Below are 12,761 nucleotides of genomic sequence, written 5' to 3'. Positions count from 1 at the left end.
AAAGACTTAATTAAATTCAGTTGGATTTTAGTTGATAGGTGGGGAAACTAAAGCATACCTTGCTTAGAAAATTTTTCATTTTGATAAGACCAAACCTTGAATGTCACAAAGGGATCAGCCAATGTTCTTATCTTCAATGCAAGGTCTCAATAGAAATTCCCAATAAGTTTAGTCACTCCAAGCCTCCAATTAAGAAGAGCTTAATTCGAATAATTAAAACAAACATAATTCATAAACTATGAAAGATGTAACCAAAGAAATAAAAATTATTTGAATACGTTGGCTAGGACACTCGCAATGCAAGCACTTGTCCATTCACTTACAACAAAAGTATCAAAACATGAAAATCACAATAACAAAATACAAATTTTTAACTAAATAAAAAAGTGCATTAACCTATATTTTACATTAAATACCCATAGAGCAAAATATAACAAAGGAATAAATATGTTTGAAGAATAAATATAGAGCAGAAAATAACAAAGGAAAAATAGTTCAAATTAAAAGTCTCTAATGTCAAATTAGTCACGAAGACAAACAAAGAGAATGTTTATTTGTACAATATTGAAGGGTGAACTACAACAAACCAATGAATGCTTCAGAAATTAATTGTAGCATCTAATTTTGGCTACGCCTACTAAATTCAATCTAAATTATTGCCAATACATGTTTTCATACCTTAGTCTTTGGCAATTCTCAATAAATGTATATTGTCTTGTGGCTACTTTAAATTAGTGATCTACTTTTACAAACATCAATTTAGTGTTGTGAAGCTGTGAAGGTAAACATGTAGAATTTCATGTTCAAAAAGTCATATAATTGAAGGTCTATGCAATAGTAAAGATATAATTTTGGTACACACATACCTTTCTTTCGGCTGATCTTCTAGCCTCCAATTCTCTCTCAACTTCTTCTTTCTTCCTAGTTGTTTATTCTTTTGCACTCTCTCTTGTCGCTACAATAGGATCCTTAGCAGCTTGACTGTAAGCTCTGTAGCTACATGACTTGAAAACCCAATATGGATAAATGTTTTCTTGGAGGCAGAGGGAGACGCTGGCTACAACGTTTAGGGTTGTTGAAGGTTTAGGGTTTATGGAGGCAGCCTTTATTTGAGTCAATGATGAAGTGTGGGTTTTGGGCCTTTTGGCAAAGAAGGGTTACGTAAAGAGAGAAATAAAGATGTGTTCTAATTGGAATTGGAGCAAAAAAATAAAAATGATGTGGCAAATAAAAAGAAAAAGAAAATAATGGTGGCGTGGAAAATTATGAGAGTTCCAAAAGTTTCGGTTTTATATATATATATATATATATATATATATAGATGATTAAAAAAAAAAATGTATAAAGGTGGAGATGAGAATGGAAACACGCAATTGTCATGACTCATGCGAAACATAGAATCGGTGGGCTCTCTATGGAATAACAGGTGTACACGTTGCCCCCAATGGAATGGACATTGACCCTCAGTACGAACCTTCTAGGAAGGCCTATCAAGAAAATCTCCACTTGGGAACATCTTCAAGAAAAGCCTAGCGAGGAAGGTTCCACAATCGATGGCATCTCCTTGAACTTTGTTTGTAGAATTATTATCAAAATACGAAAAGGTACAATGTCTAAAGGTGGAGATGCATTGATGACAAAGCATTAGTAGTGTAGCACATAGACTACTCGTATTATTCAAGTAAAATATACCACACACACCACAAGATGAGCAAATTCCTTGTAATTGTCATGGGAATCATAAAATGGGTCCTCGCGCTCTCCCGCTGACTTCACAGGTACATGTTGCCCAATGAATGGCCATTGACCCTATTATTAATTATAGGCAGAATAAGATTGAGGAAAACTCCACTTATTCAATAGTGTTAAAGAAACCTCCCTGAACTTACTTGTAGCAATCTCCTAAAAGCTACAAAAGGCCAGCGAGGAAGGCTTCACTTTCAACTTTCAAGCTATGCGGAGTTGGTGGATAGATCATTTCTTTAGAATGAGTAAGGAAAGCGAGAAAAGTAAGGAAAGAAAAGAAAAAGAGAGCGTTTCTTGAGAATGGAAGCATGCTATTGGAGAAGCTGATTGCCACTTGCAACGGCAAGTGCATTCCCATTCGTAACTTCTCAATTGAAGACCTCATGAGGGCAAACAACAACTTTGATAATTGCCAGAGCCTGTGTTGGTACAAGGGTGCTCTTGAAGGGAGAATTGTTTTCATTAGGGTGTTTCCGGGTCATGAAGTATGGACCGGATTTGTCATTCATGATCTAGTGGTTTCTGCAAGGATGAGTGCTCACAATAATGTACTTAAACCCACAGGATGCTGCCTCGACACTCAACCTCCTACTTTAGTTTATGAATTTGCTGCAAATGGCACCCTTGCCGATCAAATTCATGGCACTGGTGACCTTCAAGGACAACAACCCTTGACTTGGGTGAGCAGATTGAAGATTGTAAGGGAGATTGCTCATGTAACTTCAATATCTTCAGACTGCCTTTTCTAGACCCATCATCCATAGGGGTATAAATATACAAAATATCTTTTTAGATAAACAAGATGTTCCCAAACTGTCCACATTTGGATTTTCATTAACAATCCCTAAGGGTGAAACTCATGTGGAAACTAATGCGGTGGTAGCATATCCTGGGTATGCACCCCCTGAGTATAAAGCTATGTGCAACTTAACAGAGAAAGCTGATGTGTATAGCTTCGGTATGCTTCTGCTAAAACTTTTAACCAGACAACATTCTTATGACAAAATAAGATTGAGAAATGATAAATACATTTGTTTAGTTGCGTACATGCATAACCATGCTCAAGGTCATTGCATAAATGAGATTGTGGATCTTGCAATGTTGGTAGGGGAAGAAGGTACTAGTTTAGAGTGGCAATTACAAGGTGTACTGGACCTTGCCTTGAGATGTACAGATGAAGATCCAAAGAGAAGACCAACTATGGTAGATGTCACTAAAGAACTCAGGCGAATAGAGAGGTTTGTTCCATGATTAATTTTTTTCTAACTTTGTTTGTACAAGTTCCTTTCCAACCAGAATTTGTTAAATATGTAGTTACTATCATAAATTAAGTAATGTCAATACTATGAAGAATGATGATTGAATGAACTCGTTTCAATCATAATGTAAAATAAAGTTTTATTGTAGAATTATGAGATGGGAGTGGTTATAAACATGGAAATTTGGACTAGTATGTGCACTTAACCATGAAAAGCATCAGGTCCTTTGTCCTTATTTTTAAAGAGGATTTGCTTTTTATTGAGAGAGAGAGAGAGAGAGAGAGAGAGAGAGAGAGAGAGAGAGAGAAGCCAGTTAATAATCCTGCAACAGATTCAGATTGTTAAAAATCCAAATGTTTTAGGCACATCAACTGGAAGAACAACCTTAGTTGATTTTCAAAAGGCTTCCAAGTTCAGTGGCTCAAAGGTAGCATTCAAAGTTAATATTTTTTCTTGAAAGATGCTCTAAGAATCATATTTACAGTAAAATGAAATAATTACTTGAATTAGATTGAAGATCTTTCATTCCCGTTGAGCTAGTTTCCCAGATTTCAAAGCCTGCATAGAGCCACGAATGCAAAGAAAATAAAAACCAACACTAACCCCAATCTCTGCTTCATTGTGTTGCTTGAACACTGCCACATTGATGTTTATCTTATAGAAGTCATCACCTGGGAGGATCCATCTGACCTCATCACTAAACAACCGGGGTAGGGGACAGAAGGTTGTGGACAATCTGGAACTCCACCACCAAGCCGTCCTAACATCTGCACCCGATTTCTTCAAGCCACCATTTCTGACATCATTACGACAGTACTCATCATCCTAGACTAAATGTGAATTTCCACAACAGTACTCATTACCTTCTTTACTATACATCAAGGTATATCACCATCTGTTTATTAATTTAGAGATCTTTCATTCATATTTAGCATTACACATCATTAACAAAGCAAAGCACTTATGAATCAGTTAAGATTCTCTTCAAAAGAGTTGTTCTAATTTGTGCCTGATGGTTTCACACACACAGATATACTGATAAATAATACATGGCTTGGTAAAAATTCAGTTTCCGGAAAATTCTCAAGTATGCTAGACCCAAATAAAGAATAATTAAACCCCAACATTCAAACTTCACTTCTTTCCCCCTAAATTATTCCAACAACACCCAGAATTATTGGTAATATTAATTTAAAGTATATCATTCACACTCACTCCAGGATTCAATAACTCGCACTTCCCAAGAATCTCAATAGCCCCACAAACAGAACAAAACAAAAACATCAACTAAAAAAAAAAAAAAAACTAATCTTTTACCTTCCTTTTAATCTTTGGCACATGAAACTTATCTCAAAAAATGAAAATGAAACGAAACCCAGATAACAAATTGAACAAAAAAACCTAGCAACAACAAAAATCAAAGAAAACCCAGATGATAAAATCAAATGAAAATTGAAAAAGCAGATTGCTTTTTGTGTACCTCGGAACCAGTGACTTCAGAAAGGCTGTTGATGCGAATCAAAGGTGCGTTTCCAATGGCATCAGTAGGCCCAGTTCTGAACTTCTAATTCTTCGTCTTTGGAATGGCAAGTTGGTATCTGACCAAAAGTAAGAGAGCACCGCCATTGAGATTGAGATAGCAACAGCAGTAGCCACAATAGTGCCTGTGGTTCTCACAGGCGCCATTGTAGCACTTTCAATCCAAAGCCTCGGACCAAAAGCTTATTAAGATTACAACACTGATTGATGTGCCTAGAGAATAGGGAGATACCGGACGATAGAGTTCGGTGTTTAATGTTTAAACGGGTGTGGAAGATGTGTGGGCCGAATCTATGGACTGGCCCACTTTGGTGTAATCTGGCCTACTAAAAAGAAAATAGTTTTATTGTTTTCTTAAGGGCTTCTCTGTTCATGCTTCTTTTTTTTTCTTGGTTAGAAATGGATATACTCATATATTAGAATTAATAAGTCTATTACAAAACATATTAGCCTTATCAAAAGCAAACAAGGTACCTACCACAGGCAGTGGTTCAGTAAATACAACAAAAGAAAAGTTATTACTAGTTCTCATCTTTGCTAATGCATCTACACATTGGTTGGCTTCACAGTATGCATGCTTTATCCGTTTGTTGGGGATAACTCTAAACAGGTTCCTGCAGTCAAACAAAAGAGGTTCTATTAACATATTTATAGTGTTATTGCTCATCAACTAAACAACACTCAGAGCTTCCATCTCTACATTAGACTATTTAAACAAAGTTCCTTGGCAAGGGTTAGCCCATCTTTAAGAGCCCATAGCTCCACAATGACACTATTAGTTGAGACAAGAGCTCTAGAGAATCTTGCTATCCAGTCATCGTTATGGTCACGTATAAGGCCACCTCCACCTACTGCACCAGGACTCCCCATACTTCATTTTTTTTTTAAAGCTTCAAATGGCTCAAAGGTTTATTATTATTCTTATTAGAAACAGATCAGCAAGTTCTATTCAAAATCTGGTAAATAAGCTATAACAAAATTAAAGATGTCTCGAGAAAACAAGTCTATCAAGACTAAAAGCAGAAAAGAAAATCTTGTTCTTTTAACTAAGATATGTGCTACAATATTGCTTTACCTACGATAAGCATTAGAGAAGGACCATAACTGAAGTAAGTTTACAAAAGACAAATGTCTAACTAACCCTTTTTTAACCTTTTTTTTTTTATGTAACATATATCATACATTGCCTAAGCATGGGAAACTCCTAAGCCTTATATGGAGGGATTGGACTCTAATTGATGATGGGCCTTTTAAATTCTAGCAGAAGCAAAAGCATTTAAATGGGCAGATACTCTAGCGACTCGGTTTAGTTATGACTTAAATAGTTTTTTAAAGCGATTCCTTGAGTTGCATCTAGGCAGTAAATTCTCAAACCCAAGAGATACCATGAAGGATCCGAACACCATCCCAGATATCAATTCTTAGGCAATGGGAGTTCGTAATTGATGGGATTGACAAACTCAACCTCCCTGAACGATCCCATCGAGACCGACGAGGATGTCCTCTAAGACGAACTAACCACATGTCCATATCAATGACGAAAGTAACAAAGCCATTCGATGCAGCCAATAATGTCCTGAGCGGTTACAAGACCAGCTGTACAAACTGTTGGATGCCTCATTAAGGCACACATTATTGAGAATGAGGCGTTACCAAGAGAGACATTGAAGCTACATTAACAACCACAATGGCTAGGGGCTGTGGAAACATATATAAATCCCTTATAGCACCAATACAAGGGACATAGACATACCTAGAATCACTACTAGTTATTTTGATACCTTGTTATTTCCTAAAAGCTTTCTTATACTGACTTTGGCATCGAAGACGTTGTGGCAGGAACCACACTGGTGACCACCTTAAAGGAGCTGTCTTACCATTTTTCACGGTGACACAAACGAGGACTCGACTCCATTTGGACGCACTTAGACCGATTGACAAATCTGCACTTCATCAGTTTGGTGCCGTTTGTGGGAAACAAAATTTTTTCATACTCAAGTTCGAAAGCGTAGTTTCCAATCAACTTTTGCATTCAGATGGAGTCCAACCAGGATTCTACAGCCTTAGCTCAGCAAGTCCAGGCTTTTGCGGCCACCGTCGAAGAGCTCATTAGACAAAATCAGGAAATGAGGCTACGGCTTCAACAGGAAGAGAATTGGTCCAGAGCCAACCAGGAGGATAAGGAAGATAGCCATAGAAGAAGTGACCATTGAGGACCTGCTACTCCGGATGAACAAAACTTAGATCTTCAAGAGAGATGAGGAAGGAGATGGACGAGCTAAGGAACGCCATTAAGGGGAAAACGAACTGAAGCCTGGATAGGATGGTCCAGGCAACAGACTCACCCTTCACTATGGTGGTCTTGGAATGCCCAGTGCCGTCGAAATTTCGGTTACCTCAGCTTGAACTGTTTGACGGACTTAAGGACCCCTAGGACCACCTCTACACCTTCAAGACAACACTAGGCCTTCAAATGCCTCCTGACGAGATACTGTGTTGTTCATTCCCCACCATTCTCAAACGAGCTGCAAGGGAGTGGTTCACAAAGTTACCAACATCATCCATTGACAACTTCGAGCATTTGAGTAATGCCTTTCTGCGCCACTTTGTTGGAGGACAATGCCCGAAGAGACTAGCAGACTACCTACTCACCATCAGACAAGGGGAGAAAGAGACCCTGAGGTCGTACATGAAACGCTTCACTCGAGAAACTCTAGAGGTAGATGAAGCTGACGATAAGGTACAGCTAACGACCTTTAAAGCTGGATTGAAATCTAGAGAGTTTATGATTTCACTTGTGAAGAATCCTCCTAAGATGATGGCAGAGATGCTCCTGAAAGCACAGAAGTACATGAACACTGAGGATGCACTAGCCGCCATAAAAGACGTGGAGAAGACATGAGACAAGGGAAGGAAGGAGGACGATCGTAGAGGACGAAAAAGGGAGCACCCAAATCGTCAGATTAGTGACGAGAATAGGATGAACATTACCTCAAATGGCCAAGGCCATTACATTCGTCACCCCCACATACATGACAAAAAGAAGTACTGCCAGTTCCACAAGGATCACGGCCACAATATCGAGGATTGCAGAGACCTAAAAGAGCAGATAGAAGAACTTATACGAAAGGGGAAACTACAGAAATATGTGAAAAAAGGGGAATCTAGTAGATTCGGGGACGACAACAAAAACCAGCACAAACCTTCACCTAGAGACGAGGACTACACATCCCAACGTCCACCGAGTGTGATCAGGGAGATAAAGATGATCACAGGTGGCCCATCCATAGGTGGGTCGTTCAAATCCCTCAAGAAAGCACATCAGAGGCAGGTGAACAGCATTCACAGGATGCCTCTATTTTAGCAAAGACGGACCGAGACATGTGTATCTCGAAAGAAGATGCTAGGGGAGTGAAACAACCTCATGACGATCCTTTGGTCATAATGCTCGTAATAGAAGGATTCAATACTAGGAGAATCCTCGTGGATAATGGTAGCTCAGCAGACATCATCTACTTTTTCGCTTTCCAACAGTTGAAGCTAAATCCAAGAAGGCTGCACCCATTTGACTCTCCCTCTTCAGCTTTAGTGGAGACAAGGTGTATCCCAAAGGCATATTGACACTGACGGTCACAGTAGGGACTCACCCAAGACAGTTGACTCGTTCGTTGGACTTTTTGGTGGTAGACTGCCATTCATCTTACAATGTGATCATCAGGAGACCCATGCTTAACCATTGGAAAGCAGCCACGTCTACCTATTTCTTGAAAGTAAAGTTCCCAACAGAGAACGGTGTGGGCGAGGTGAAAGAAAATCAAGTGCTAGCCAGGGAATGCTACCAGGCCATGCTGGTTGCCAAAGAAAACCATACATGGGTAATCGAGGAGAAGGAAGAAAAGAAAGTGGAAGCCCTGGAGACGGTAGAGTTGGTCGAAGGCGAGACAGCAAAGACGACCAGAATAGGAACGACACTAAGTCCTGAGATGAGGACGAGACTCGTCCAGTTCCTTAAAGAGAACTTGGATGTCTTTGCATGGAGCCATGAGGACATGCCAGGCATATCCCCAAATGTCATCCAGCATAAGCTAAGTGTGGACCCGAAGATGAAGCCCATCTAGCAGAAACGATGAGTCTTCGCTCCAGAAGGGAACCAAGTAGTTACGGACGAGGTTAACAAGTTGTTGTCAACAGGCTTTATTCGGGAGGTTTACTATCCAGATTGGCTCGCTAACATCATCCTAGTGAAGAAAGCGAATGGGAAATGGAGAATGTGCATGGACTTTACGCTGAACAAAGCTTGCCTAAAAGATAGTTTCCCTTTATCAAGGATAGACCAGCTAGTGGATTCTACAACTGGGCATAGGTTACTGACGTTCATGGACACTTTCTCAGGGTACAACCAGATAAAAATGGCTGAAGAGGACCAGGAGAAAACCGCTTTCATCACGAGTCAAGGGCTCTATTGCTATAAGGTTTCCTTCAAACTGAAAAATGCAGGAGCAACCTACCAGAGGTTAGTAAACAAAATATTCAGCAAGCAGATTGGGAGAAATATGGAAGTATACGTGGATGACATGCTTGTCAAGAGCAAGGAGGAGCCTGCCCATCTGGACGACCTCAAGGAAACATTTGCCACACTCAGACAGTATCAGATGAAGCTGAATCCCAGCAAATGCGTCTTTGGAGTAGCCTCGAGGAAGTTCCTGGGATTCATGGTATCCCAAAGGGGGATAGAAGCAAACCCGGAGAAGGTAAAAGCCATACTCGATATGGCATCGCCCAAGACCGTCAAAGAAATCCAGAAGCTCACGACAAGGATCGCAGCACTCAATAGGTTCGTCTCTAAAGTAACAGATAAATGCTTGCCCTTCTTCAAGACACTGAAGCAAGCTTTTTACTGGACTGACGAATGTGAGACAGCGTTTCAAGAACTCAAGCGCTACCTAAGCAATCCACCCCTCCTAAGTCCATCCAAGGAAGGAGAAAGTCTATATTTGTATTTGGCAGTATCAACCACAGCTATGAGTGCAGCCCTGATTCGAAAAGAAGACAAAAAATAACTCCCAATTTGCTACGTCAGTCAAGCCTTCCAAGGAGCAGAAGCCAGGTATCCCAGGATCGAAAAAGATTGCATTTGCACTAATAGTAGCTTCGCGTAAGCTGCGACCGTACTTTCAGGCGAACCCCATCCTGGTAATGACAGATCAACCCATCAGGAAGTCCATGAACAAGCCCGAGGCAGCTGGAAGAATGGTCCAATGGGCAATCGAGCTTAGCCAGTTCGACATTGAGTATCACCCCAGGACAGCCATTGAGACACAAGCTCTGGCGGACTTCATCGCCAAATTCACCCTTCCAGACGAAGATAGCCTTACGAAGGATATAGAACGGTGGACGATACAGACCAATGGTTCATCAGCCTAGAAGAGGAAGGAGTAGGGGTCGTCATAGCCACCCCAGACGGAGAAATGCTTAAATACGGAGTCCAACTGAAATTCCCGTCCACCAACAATAAGGCCAAGTACAAAGGAATATTGACGAGGCTGAGAGTCAAAAAAGCCCTCAAAGCTAAAAACCTGCTCGTCCAGAGTGACTCTAAGTTGGTAGTAGGATAGATAAAGGAGGAGTATGAGGCAAAGGAGGAAAGAATATAGAAATACCTCAAGCTAACGAAGCATCTGACCCAAGAGTTTGATAGGGTAGAATTTATGCAGATCCCCAAAAGCCAAAACACAGTAGCAAATGAAGTCGCGAAGCTAGTATCGCCAGAAGAGGGATCGACGAGCATAGGCTTGGAGATGGAAGTCCAGAAACGCCCCAGCATCAAAGAAATCTCCACATTTGCAATCCAGAGGATAGGTAGCTGGATGACACCAATCATATCCTTCCCCCAGGACGGACACCTTTCGTAAGACGTTGAAGAAACCAAGAAGGTTAGGAAGAGAGCAGCCAGATTCACAATCCTGAATGACACACTGTATAAGAAAGGCTTTTCCTTAGCTTACTTGAAGTGTGTGGATGAAGAGGAAGCCAAGTATATTCTGGAAGAGATCCATGAAGGGATTTGCGGAGACCATGCAGGCCCTAAATCCTTGGTAAGTAAAGTTGTCAGGACGAGTTACTTTTGGCCTACTATGCAGGTAGACGTAAGGGAGCTCATCAAGAAGTGCGACAAGTGCCAGAGGTTCAGCAATGTCCAATGCCTTCCCGCTAAGAAACTAATAACAATAGCCTCCCTCTGGCCCCTCGCACAATGGGGAATCGACATCGTTGGCCCATTGCCTCAAGATAAAAGACAGGTAAAATTCCTAATAGGCGCCATTGATTACTTTACAAAATGGGTTGAGGCAGAGGCATTAGCAACCATCACCGAAGCCAGAATCTAGGGCTTCGTGTGGAAGAACATAATTTGCAGGCTTGGGATTCCACGAACAATCATAGCAGATAATAGGCGACAATTTGACAGCCAAGGCTTCAGGGATTTCTATTCAAGTCTAGGAATCAAGAACCAGTTCTCATCTCCGGGACATCCACAGGCAAGTGGACAGACGGAAGTGACTAATTGGACGTTGCTTAAGATTATCAAAGCCAGGTTGGACGAAGCAAAAGGGGCCTGACTAGAAGAATTTCCCAATGTCTTGTGGGCTCACAAGACTACGGTAAGAACCCCAACAAGAGAAACCCCCTTCAGACTAACTTATGGCACTGAGGCAGTAATCCCAATCGAGGTAGGAACAACCAGCATCAGGAGAAAGATGTTCCACGAAGAAAGTAACGACGATCAGTTAAGAATAAACCTGGACTATCTGGTCGAGGTTAGAGAAAAAGCCTTTAACAAGATGACGAAGTACCAGCAAAAGATAATAGAGTACTACAACAAAAGGGTGAAGCTCAGACGACTCGACATAGGGGACCTTGTCTTGCGCAAAGTCACCCTAGCAACCAAAAACCCTGCCCAAAGGAAACTCGGGCCTATATGGGAAGGACCCTACCGGGTCGTCCATTACTCCAGATAAGGCAGTTATCACCTGGAGACCATAGACGAACAAAAGCTTCCACAACTATGGAACATTGAGCACTTGAAGAAGTACTACCAATAGGTGTAACAGATAATTGTACTCATTTTTGAAAGCAATAAAAGAACCATTCAGTCAATGTTTTAGTGCAAACAAACCCAGCAACTTAAAAGTCAGGAAAAATGACTAAGTAACAAGATTCCGCCTAAACGGATGTAAGTTATTGACGAAGCCAAAGAATGACAAAATCCCTTAAAAGGGTATAAGTCATATAAAGAAAGAAATGGCTAAGTAACAAGATTCTACCTAGATGGATGTAAGTTACTGACGAAGCCATAAAAAGTGGCTAGGTAACAAGATTCTGCCTAGACGGATGTAACTTATTGACGAAGCCAAAGAATGACAAAATCCCTTAAAAGGGTGTAAGTCATAAAGAGGCAAAATAAATAGGAGTATATGCAAGTAATTCGACTAAGTACAAGGTACAGATGCTAGAAGAAAAACTAAAGGAACGAAGGTCACACGGAAACAGGAGTATGAGTAAGTATGTATGCAATTACAAATATAATTAAAAGCCTAAAAACATGGGGCGGTTACCATTGTTTTCACATCAAAACTAAAATCCCATAAACACTGGGTTAAAAAAATTGTTCCCAAAAAATTGTTCTGAAAATAGGCCCAAAAACACACTAGAAAATTAAAAAAAAAAAAAAAAAAAAAAAAAGGAAAAAGAAAAAGAGTGAAATAAAGGAACAGGTTCAGGCATTTGTGATTACATCATCGCCAGCTGGAGGAGGAAGAGCACTCTCGGGGGCATTACTTTCAGGGGCTGTGGAGGCCTCGTTAGCAACCATCTCCTTGTCTACCTCTTCGAGGTCAAGGTTCTCTAGATCTACTCCAGAGGGGTGCTTGATGAAGTATCGCCTCAGAAGCTCGAACCCCTTGAAGTACCAGCTAAAGGGCACAGTATTGTACTCATCAGTCTGCTGGAAAGCCTCGACAGCCTTAGCAGCTATGGTCTTAATCTTCTCCTTAGTAGCTAGGAGTCGCTCGTCCTTTTCCAAAATTAGCTGTCGTTCAGCTCTAAGATCGTCACTTAGGGTCTTGGCCTTTTCCTTGGCAATATTAGCCTCATTCATGGCGAGTATCAAGTCTTTATTCAACTTTAAGTTCTCCGCCTCTAAGGTCGTCACCCGGGACA

At 40.7% G+C, this 12,761-nt stretch overlaps 1 protein-coding gene and 1 long non-coding RNA gene across 2 annotated transcripts in view; one reads left to right on the top strand and one right to left on the bottom strand.

The window, feature by feature from the left end:
- Window positions 1-12,761, top strand: part of LOC126694350 (serine/threonine-protein kinase ZRK3-like) — a 100,172-nt gene that overhangs the window by 52,944 nt on the left and 34,467 nt on the right. The gene's annotated exons all lie outside the window — the stretch shown is intronic.
- Window positions 3,319-4,862, bottom strand: LOC126694353 (uncharacterized). The gene is made up of 2 exons (XR_007645743.1): window positions 4,486-4,862; window positions 3,319-3,801 (listed from the first exon to the last, which is right to left on the bottom strand). It is a non-coding gene; the product is annotated as an uncharacterized LOC126694353 (long non-coding RNA).

Source organism: Quercus robur, chromosome 8, assembly GCF_932294415.1.
Source record: "Quercus robur chromosome 8, dhQueRobu3.1, whole genome shotgun sequence".
NCBI lineage: Eukaryota > Viridiplantae > Streptophyta > Magnoliopsida > Fagales > Fagaceae > Quercus > Quercus robur.
The sequence above is the reverse complement of the archived record's forward strand: the minus strand, read 5'-3'. Positions and strand labels throughout refer to the sequence as shown.